The 11,103-nt window shown below is 38.9% G+C and overlaps 1 protein-coding gene across 1 annotated transcript in view; it reads right to left on the reverse strand.

The window, feature by feature from the left end:
* Positions 1-3,826: 3,826 nt before the first annotated feature.
* Positions 3,827-11,103, reverse strand: part of mpv17l2 (MPV17 mitochondrial inner membrane protein like 2) — an 18,087-nt gene continuing 10,810 nt past the window's right edge. The window contains exon 6 of the transcript XR_001609211.1: positions 3,827-3,838. The gene's annotated coding sequence lies outside the window, so the exon portion shown is untranslated. The remainder of the gene's footprint in view (positions 3,839-11,103) is intronic.

Genomic DNA, 11,103 nt, shown 5'->3' on the forward strand with positions numbered 1-11,103 from the left:
TTCTGTCAAATGACGCTTTTCCACTGCATGGTACGGCACGGTACGGCTCTGTACGGTTCACTTTTGGGGGGTTTTCCACTGGGTACAGTACCTGGTACCCGGTACTTTTTTTAGTACCACTTCGGTTGGAGTTCCAAGCGTACCGTACCGTTACCAAAACGTGACGTGTAAAGTCTGCTGATCACAGATTGGCCGGAGAGAATCGTCACTACCTGCGTCACTGAACTTGCGACACAAACACAACAGCTAGATTTAAATCGGCACAGCCAGCGAAGGATCGAATGCAACTTTTTTGAACGAGTGCACCTTTTTTTAACAACCAAAAAGTGGCTGTTCCCCCTGTTGAGGAAGTACAGACGTTCCTCTCGTTGATAGCAGAGGAGCGGATCCAGCGAGAGCTTGATGGGGCGACGCGGAATGAAAACGTTTTTTAGGAGTCGCGGCGCAACTATAACGACATGTGAATAATCCCGCCCACTCTAAAGCGATACTAAACTGCAGTGGAAACGCAAACCGAGCCGAACCGAGCTTTGCCGTACCGTACTGAGCCGTACCCGAGCCGAGTCGTACCACGCATTGGAAAAGCGCCATAAATGGCGTTCTAAAAACTTGAAGATGAAGTTAAAAGTAAACGTGTCACTAGACCTTGCATTTTTTCACCGTTTTTAAATGTAAAAATTGTGTAAATGTGTAAATGGTGCTTATACCGAGTTCACACTGCACGATTTTCAAAGTCGTTGTTTTCACACTGCAGTGTATGACTATCTGGTGTACCATTTAGTCACTGGATCGGCGACAGTAGGTTACACACTGCATGACTTTACAATATGAAGAATCGCCGACAACTCTGTCTGGTCGCAAGACGCAATAACTCAAGTTATTAAAATGGCAGCCCGCAAGAAGTTCGCGATACAAATGGCCGACTAAAGTTGGCCACACACTAGAGGATTTTAAGGCCGATTTTAAGCCCAATTTGCACCCCCGAACGATCGTCGCAAGTGATTTTTTGTCCAAAAAAAATCCTCTATTGTGTGCTGTCATTACGATTATTTAACTGCTCCCGATTTGAGATGGAGCGTCCCCGAACTCAAAACGTAAATATCAAACGTTTGATATTTATGAGTCTTGATCGGGCTGTCACTGACGTGATACCCGTGTCACTTACCAGATCCAGATGTTGCGTGCTTCTATAGCTAAAACTTTGCAACCAAAAAAATGCCACAAAAGCAGAATACATCACCCATATTCTTTTTATACTTTGTTTTTCACTATGAAACAGAACGCACACCGGGAGAGCCAGCTGAGAACGTCGATTGTCCTCTATTTGTTTTTCTTCTCTAGTCACGTTTGATCTCGTCACTGTGAAATCTTCCCTACAATCGACAAGTGTGTGGTCTAGTGGTCTGGTCGAATCATCTAGTGTGCGCGTTCAAAGGATTATACAGCTAAAAATCGGTCGACACTGTTACAAAGTTTTACAATTACAGAGTTTTGGGGGTCTAAAAACGAACTTTTGAAAAAGGGTTTCAGTGCAGGTTGAAGATTATTGTCTCCATGTAAACTACAGAAACCTTACATTTTTGAAAAAAGTGACGTCCTGTGCATGCTTATTACAATTTCCATCTATAGGCATGCACAAGTAATGAAGAATGCGTATGTGAACAGGAACGTGTTTCTTTACAATGTGACATTACCAACTAACTTGGCATACATAATACATACAGCATTTTTAGTCATTTTCGCAGATCCATGTGAACTGCGATTGTTTTGACAATGTTGTCGTCTGTGCGAGAAACTTTTCAAAAATGGAAAACCTTTTCCGTTTTTAGTACAATCCTTGTCGTGTAAACGTACCCTATAAGTCTTGTAGCAGCAAGGCTCAAGTGCAGTCGACCCTTAAACAAAAATATTTTAAAATTAGTCACAACCGGAAATTGCTTTTATACAACTGCTCAATAATACTGAGTAACTTACAATTTAGTAAATTGCTAATACAATTTAGTATTAGCAGTTACTTTGTCTGTTTTTTGTTTTTTTTTGCCATTGAAAATAGCTCAAATTAAATCACCACAGAGCTGTTGTCATCTCTGAGGAACAAACAACGTTCCTGAATGAATCAGTGTTTTGCATAATCGTTTGGAAGAATGATTCAATGACTCACTCAAACTACTGGCATAACAATGTAACTTGTAGAAAGAGTCGCTGAAAAGTTAACTTAACTGGAACTAACTGTTGTATGAATTCAAATAATTTAATGCAACACACCAGCTGGATGTATCTAGCTCTCAGTTGGTGGGAAACTCTGAATCACTTGAACCAATTACTCCGCAAAATTTGACACACTAGTGACATCTATTGGTCCAAACGGTGTAAATGCTGTATAATTTGTGTAGTTTTATTAATTTGTAGTGCCTGTTTTATGTATTTTTAGACAGGACTCGGCTAAGTAGACCAAATAGAAATAATTATCTCTCACTCTCCTATCTAAATTTACACACATTTATTAAAATCCATTACATTTCTTAAAAATGAATTTTAAAACAGACCAGAGCTGCGTATTTTGGCATATTGATTACCATTTTTATAATCAGTTTTACAAATACCATGGTTAAACTATGGTATATAGCAAAACCATGGTCAATTTGTGGTTACCAACTATAGTAACCATGTTTTTTTGGTTTTATTTGTAGTAAAACCATGGTTATTTTTCATAAGGGAAGTTTCAAAACTAAGGTTCAAAATAGTATGATGTAACAAAGCCGCGTTTCCTGAAATGACATGACTTGACAATTCTGACGTGCACTGCAGACCACTAACCTGAAACAAAACATTCACAAGGGCTTTTGAAGCCTCATGAAGCAATGTTTTGAAAGCGCTTATCACTAGTTGGTGCTCTACACGTGATACAAATGTGATAAATAATGAGGTAGATATCCAGTCCTCTATTTTAATGCTGATGCTCTACAACACTGCTTGCTCTGCTTTAAATGGCTATTGTGGTGATATGCATCTAGGAAACAAGTCACAGCTTTGTCTGAGTCACGTGGAGAGTAAGAGTGGTGTCTCTAAATGAAAAGCCTCTCTTGTAAACAGTGTAACACTGTGATAAGCTGTGCAGAGTTGTGACAGGTCCTTTAGAGAGCAATAGATTGAAGAGTGGCAGTGTTTCAAAGAGGCTGATATCGGTATCAGCCGATAAATGTGACTTTTTTTATGTTATTACCATCAGTCTGATTAGTAAAATAAGCAAATAACATTAAAGCCTGTAGATTATTTTTCTTCATACTGTATCACACAGGCGTTTTCTTTTCTTTTCTTTTTTTTTTTTGGAATATACACTACCCTTCAAAAGTCTGGGGTCTGTAAGTTTTTTTAAGTTTACCAAGGCTGCATTTATATGTTCAAAAATACGTTAACAGTACTGTGAAATATTATTGCAATTTAAAATAACTGTTTTCTGTTTCAGGTTTAATATATTGTAAAATACAATTTATTCCTGTGATGGCAAAGCTGAATTTTCAGCAGCCATTACTCCAGTCTTCAGTATCACATGATCCTTCAGAAATCATTCTGATATGCTGATTTGGTACTCAAGTGAAATTTAATATTATTATCAATATTAAAAACAGTTGTGCTGCTTAATATGGTGTTGATACATTTTTTTCAGGATTCTCTGATGAATAGAAAGTTCAAAAGAACAGCATTTATCTGAAATAGAAATCTTTTGTAACATTAGAAATGATCTTTACTGTCATTTACGATCAATTTAATGTGTTCTTGCTAGATAGAATTAATTTATTTTTATCTTTCAATAAAAAATAAATAAATAAAATTAAATCTTACTGACCCCAAACTTTTGAATGGTAGTTCAGTCTTCCTTTAGCATGTCTGGAGAGTGTTTTTTTATGTAATCAGTCTCACAAAATGTAGATTGACACCTACTGTGCATGTGTGTTTGAATTTGATCATTTAAAACAGCATACACTCCACATACTGTCACGGTACAAGAGCGTAACTCACTCATAATTTACGTTAGGTAATTCCAGGCATGCTGGATAGTACAGAGGTTACAGTGTGCGTAAGGTCACAGTGTGTCTACCCATTCCAGCTACAGGCGAACATCAACAGCCACTGGCTGAACCATCGATTCTCTACCTCTACTGGCCTCAGGCTGTCCAGGCCACAGATATAGCAGCTACACAACACATCACATAACAGCCAGCGCTGCTCTCATCCCGCTTAAACACTGTCATACTATGCATAACAGTGCTTGCAGAGGAAAAGGGAGGTCTAAATAACTCCAGAGCAGCTCTCTCCACTAGAAGGTGCACTCATCATTTCAGAGCTTATGTTAGTGATGTCAGAAATCCAGTCGACTGGTTTGCTTCAAGACTATCTTACACAAGAAAAACCTGCCAGGAATGAGCACTTGATTCATGCAGAGTGTAAATCTCATTCTATAGTTATTTCCAATTGTCCAAGTGCTCATCAACACAGCAAAAATTACACTTTTAACATGGGATAATGACATGGAGCAACACAGACACTGTTTTTTGCTCTGAAAACCTGGCAAAGTTCCACCAAGGTCATTATATAATCAGTTACATTTAAAAAATGAAGCTTTAAAATCATTTTAGCATATGACCAACTCAATTTAAGGTGAGCATTCCTTAAATGTTGCTTATACATACCCAATGCATGAGTGTCGCCGTGTTGAATAGTTCACCTGCATTGTCTTCCTGGGGAATCGAAAGTCTTTACTCATTGTGGCAGAGGATTATGTTAACTTTTAAATACTATAGTTAAAATTCGGAAAGTGTGTCCGATTGTGGACAGCAAGGATGTGACAGAACTAAAAGCAACATCTCAGAAGATTTCTTGTCTTGATCTTATGTCCATTATGCGCCCAGTGTTTCCATCCACTGAAAAACATAATGCTGAGACAATCTTGATGAACAAAAATTCAACAGAGCAAAAATAATAGTAACACTGATGCCAGTTCAGCTGGGCACTCAAACTTGATATCAACTTAAAAAATCCACTATATCAGCAGCATAAAGGGCCACCATAGCCTCTTCAGTGCAGCAAGTCCTGGATGAAAGTCTTTGGGAAAACACTCTTAAGTTTGCCTTGCCGAATCCCACAACGTCCTTAAAGGAAGAGCATAGCGGGGAAAAAAAGAGCCTAACAAAAGAGTATGCTCCTAAACATCAAAAGTAATTGCTGATATTTTATTAGCTGCATAAAAGTCTGAAAATATGCGGATGAAAGCTCCAAAAAGGAGTTGAGAGGCTCATAATCCCATCAGATGCTCCACAGAGTGTGCCGTCCCATCCAGCCTCCCGGTGCCAATCTCTGAATCCAAAGCCCTGAAACTAAACTCTGGCCTGAAACAACCAGCCTTTGATAGAGAGAGAGAGAGAAAGAGAGAGAGACAGACAGAAAGATAAGAGGGTGGAGGGAAGGGGAGAGAGGGACACAGAGAGAGAAACTCTGTAGCACTGTTGCATGTGTATATAAGGTATTTTTCAGGGGTCGGTTGTGTGTTCTGAGATGAGGCTCGACATCTGCAGCATGCTACTTTACCGTCTTCAAGTGTTCTAAAAGTAATAACCTGAGTCCTGCACATCACTGGCCTGTTTCCAAATGCAACACTAACTGGACCCTGCCTGCAGTCAAATAATGACACTGTGTGTGGCTAAATCCAATACATAAAGGCAGGTAGTAAGCACACACAGCGGCTCAACATCCTAAACTCAACTTTTTGTACTTTGCAAAAAAAAAAAAAAGATTTTATTTTATTTTTTATTTTGTGTGTGTGTTAAGAATTATGACAGGGAAAATGTTTCCAGCATAAATTATGTAGAATATAAAACGTTGTGTGTAGTCTTTACATTAACTGAGATAACAGTGGTTTGGATGGTCTATATTAAAAGAACAAAATAATATTAGAAAATATCATGCCAAATCATAAGTACAAAATGACAAGAATGTCAAGTGAGAGGAAAGATCAGGAAGCCACTCAGCTCTACCCTCTAGAGGACACAAAATATATTTTACCACGTACAAAAGGTCCAAAAGAAGCTCCTATTGAGCAGTTGACTTGACATGTTACTGGCACTTTGCTTTTATTTATTTATTTTTTCTCTTATATTTTGTCCATAAACATAAATAATATATTTTTTAGTAATTCAGGTTAATATGGAAATAGTACTGCAGTCCTGATCATCCTTATTGTTAACTGTAAATACATATTACCTTTAAAAAATATAAATTAAAAATCTATACTATGCTATACTATGTTCTACTATATTATACATTTCTCTTGTATTTTGTCCATAAACCGAAATTATGTTTTTTTAGTAATTTAGATGAATGTGGAAATAGTCCTGCAGAAAACTCTCTTTATTATGAACTGCAAATACATTTTACTCTAAATATAATTTCAAAATCTATACTATCCTATTTCCACTGTTTATTTATCCAATCTTGCATGCCTCCACATAGAATAATAATAGAATAAGAAAAATTGAATAAGAATCATCAGCATTCATTTAAAAAAAAACTGTCCTAAAATGCCTGCAGTGTGACATACTTTTTATTCTCTTAAACACAATTTTTAAGTGGCATTTTCTATAAAATAACATTAAATTTAATATAATAATGGCCTGACATGCTGGGATAAGCTCCACCATCCCATTACCCTACATAGGACAAGCAGTTTGGATACTTAGGGGTTCAAGCGCATAGCACTGAAACCTTATTGTAATTGTTAGAATGGCCAAGGATCAGCAATCTCCATGTTAAACTGATCAGGGAGACTAAACTGTGTGTCGTAGAGACTTGAAACTTGGAGGGATGATAGTACTCACACCGCCTACAACATCACCAAGGCTCGCCCCAATCGGCCTGACGTGGAGCTTGGCCACTTGTTGGCACTATAAGAGGGAAAAAACATAAAATCGGCCATATGCACTCGTTTGTCCTATGAACATAAAAATCGGCACGCACGGTCTTGGTCCAAAGTGCCACAAGCAGCTATAAGGACATTTGCATATCTCAAAAAACATGGCCGCCATTGGCCGATGAACTTTGAGCACCTATTAGACGAGGTTAACGGAGGTCGATTGGAATGAAACTCAGTGGGCCTGTTTGACTCACGGCCCTAAAGGTCTGTGAGAAATTTAAAAATAATCAGCCACTGGTGGGCGATATCGCATTTTTCAAGGGTATAAACAATTGTATATTGTGAAGTTTTTCACACATACACACGATATTCGTATCATACGATAGACCTCCTCATTCTGATCAACTTTGCCTCTAGAACAGGGATGGGCAACTGACGGCCCACAGTTTCTTTTAGTACGACCCGCTGGATCATATTAGACTGGGATGATCAATTTTAAAACATTTGAAAAGCAAGTCAGGTAACGATTGCTTTCAGTTTATGATGTTAATACCATCTTCAACCAGGAGAGGTCGCTAGTTTCCAGTCACTCCCTGTATTAATTTCAGCGTAGTAGGATGTATGTAAACATTCACTAACATTACAAAATAATAAATGAAAAACTCACCATGAAAATAGTATTTTCCAGTCAAGATGGTAAACAGATTAACTTTTTACCAAGTTCAAGGGGATACCCATATGTTTGGAAATCTGTATTTTATTTAAATCACCATCATACCACTGCTCACAAACAACGGGGACGCCAGAGTTGCACTTGCCTCAAATTTCAAAGGTAAAATTCATCAACAAAAGCTTTTTGCCAAATTCATGACAGAAATCTTTGCACTGAACTATGTTCTTATTAGGGTTTCCGCGGGTCCTTAAAACATCTTCAGTAAAATTGTTTACATTTAAGGCCATGAAAACTCTTAAATGGTACAAAAAGTCTAAATTATAAGAAATCTTTGGGGATGGAAAGACAAGAATTGCTATATGGATTAATATGACGATTAAACTTCAAAAGGCTACAATTTCACTGAATAAACTTGAGCGCTGCAAGTCAGCTTTGTGTACTGCGGTTACCAGGGAAACCACTATATTTCTGCAGTTCCGAAACTGAAACCTGCTAGCAGAGAACGAATTTGCTTTTTCAATAAGCCCATCTGCTATTTTTGCTACATATTTTTAAATGTGAACCAGTGGATCGACAAAAAGCTAATGCAATTGAGATGTTTACATTGGTTTGTTGGGGTAATATTTATGTCCGCTGACAACAAAGTTTTCCTTCTGAATTAGCATAACGCACAAGTTTTATAGTTAATAAAATCTTTAAAAACAAATTACATTAGTTATACTTTAATTTCCTTCAATAAAAAGGAAATTGAGTAAGACAAAGTAAAAGATGTGTGGACGTGGATTAGTAATCTGGCCCCTTGGTATAAAGGAGAAAAAATGCTGGCCCTCGTCACTATCAAAGTTACCCATCCCTGCTCTAGAACAACTGCTGTCAATCAAACCGTTATGACTTTTGCGAACTAGTCCTAGGTTTTTTGCTCAATCTGGAAAAAAACACTGCAGTACAATTCTCTGGACTCTCTAAATCAATAATTATCCAAAACATGTTGAAATTTACCCTTTGGGAAACTATAATGGGCTTGTTTGGAAATGGGGCCTGTCCAAATATACCCAAAAGCCTATAAAGCCTAAACGAAAACTCAAAACTTGACGAAACCTGGTGATTCTAAACAAGCATGCAAAGTTTTAGGTAGATCGGACCACAGCTGGTGCTATAACAGTTATAAATGTAAAAAAAAAAAAATTCTCTGGTAAATTACCTGGATTTGCCAACAATGCTTTTATAAATCATTGATTTGGTTGGTTACAGGCTTACTAAATAACAGGTAATGTCTTTTTTATATGTGCTTTAATGCCTTTTAAAGGTGGGGTAAGCGATTTCTGGTAGCCTAGCCAATGTTGACATTTGAAATCACCAGCTGCTGTCAATCAAACCGTTATGACTTTTGCGAACTAGTCCTAGGTTTTTTGCTCAATCTGGAAAAAAACAATTAAAGTACAATTCTCTGGACTCTCTAAATCAATAATTATCCAAAACATGTTGAAATTTACCCTTTGGGAAACTATAATGGGCTTGTTTGGAAATGGGGCCTGTCCAAATATACCCAAAAGCCTATAAAGCCTAAACGAAAACTCAAAACTTGACGAAACCTGGTGATTCTAAACAAGCATGCAAAGTTTTAGGTAGATCGGACCACAGCTGGTGCTATAACAGTTATAAATGTAAAAAAAAAAAAATTCTCTGGTAAATTACCTGGATTTGCCAACAATGCTTTTATAAATCATTGATTTGGTTGGTTACAGGCTTACTAAATAACAGGTAATGTCTTTTTTATATGTGCTTTAATGCCTTTTAAAGGTGGGGTAAGCGATTTCTGGTAGCCTAGCCAATGTTGACATTTGAAATCACCAAAACAAACACACCCCTACCCCAAAAGGGTCTCGCCCCTATTTTGATAGCTCCGCCCCACACATACGTATGCAACCCAGGCAACGATTAGTTCTGTGAAACAAAGCAAAACCAATGTTACACCATGTCTACACCGGATGCGAGTGGTGCGGCAAAATACTATAGATCTCATAATCAGTGATGCTGTCTACACTATACATATCTATGGTCTACACTGGATGCGTCGCAGCACAACACGACAAATCCCCGACAGAAAACTGCTGCTGCATTCTATTTATGACATATTGACACAAATTTCAAATGATTTTCAACGATCGCTTTGTCGCGTCCAGTGTACTAGACAGACTTTAGCTGTTGCGGCGCAGACACGGTGTTACTCACCTATCGAGAAGAAACAAAGCAACCTCTGCGTCCGATCGCAGGCCTTCCACTCCTTGAGTTCTCTCCAGCGCTGGAAAGCTGATTCGATATTTACACGGGTCCTACTTCTTGCCTTAAAGGGGTCATATGATGCGATTTCAATTTTTCCTTTCTCTTTGGAGTGTTACAAGCTCTTAGTGCATAAAGAAGATCTGTAAAATTGCAAAGACTAAAGTCTCAAATCCAAAGAGATATTCTTTATAAAAGTTAAGAGTCAACCACGCCTACCTAAAACGGCTCGTTCTAACACGCCCCCACATGTCTACGTCACGATGTGGGAAGACTTGCATAACGCTGCCCAAATGTTCACGCAAAGAAAGAAGGCGTAACTTTTATTCTCGCTGTAGTATTGTTGTTGCCGCCGCCACCATGTCGTGAAGGCGCTGTATGTTTCGTTGTGAAAGTGAAACTACTTTGTTTGGCCTTCCAAAAGAGGACGATATGACGATTCGTCATGCCTGGAGCTGATCCGTGCTGGTCGCTGAGGAAATACTTAAACTTTGCGCTGTGGATCGCTGGATCATCTTTCACCATGGACGAAGCGCATTCCAGCCCGGGGTCGTCACATGTGGTTGCCGCAAGCCCGACCGCCACGCCGTTCTCAAGCCCACCGGCCGCCGTTCACTCAAGCCGGCCTCTGCTCACTCTAACCCCCGGCCTCTGCTCACTCAAGGCCTCCAGCCTCAGCTCACTCTAGACCGCCGTGTGTGATGCTGTGTTTCGTTGTGAAAGCGAAACTACTTTGTTTGGTGTTCCAAAAGAGGACACAACTAGAAATCAGTGGTTAAAGGTCCCCTGAAATGCTTAGAAACACGCAGCATTACTCTATGTGTTGACGTCATTTTAACTGAAATAGGAAGACAGGGCGGGACATATCAAGCAGCCCTTTTTAAAATAGCCAATAGCGTTCGTTTATATCACAGTTTGGGCTAGAGCCGTTCAGAGCCGTTGAGCTCCGTAAAGCCGCATTTGACAGGGTATGCCAGACACAATCTCATCCATATTGCTATAAAAAATAGCATTCTGTGTAGAATTCAAATAGCTCCGATACATTTTGTGGTCTGCGCCGACTCGCGCATGTGATCCGCTTCGTGCTATCGTGTCTCTGGACCGGAGCAGAGTGTGTGTGCGGTGCTGTGGTTAGCGTGACACAGCACGAAACCAGACTTCTTTTTTTCCTCAATGGAAAGCATATTTACACTGTTTGAATCGTTCCCTGTCCCCTATATAGTGCACTACGTGCCATTCACTG

The sequence above is a fragment of the Sinocyclocheilus grahami genome, unplaced genomic scaffold, assembly GCF_001515645.1.
Source record: "Sinocyclocheilus grahami isolate Dianchi unplaced genomic scaffold, SAMN03320097.WGS_v1.1 scaffold5.1, whole genome shotgun sequence".
NCBI classification, from domain to species: domain Eukaryota; kingdom Metazoa; phylum Chordata; class Actinopteri; order Cypriniformes; family Cyprinidae; genus Sinocyclocheilus; species Sinocyclocheilus grahami.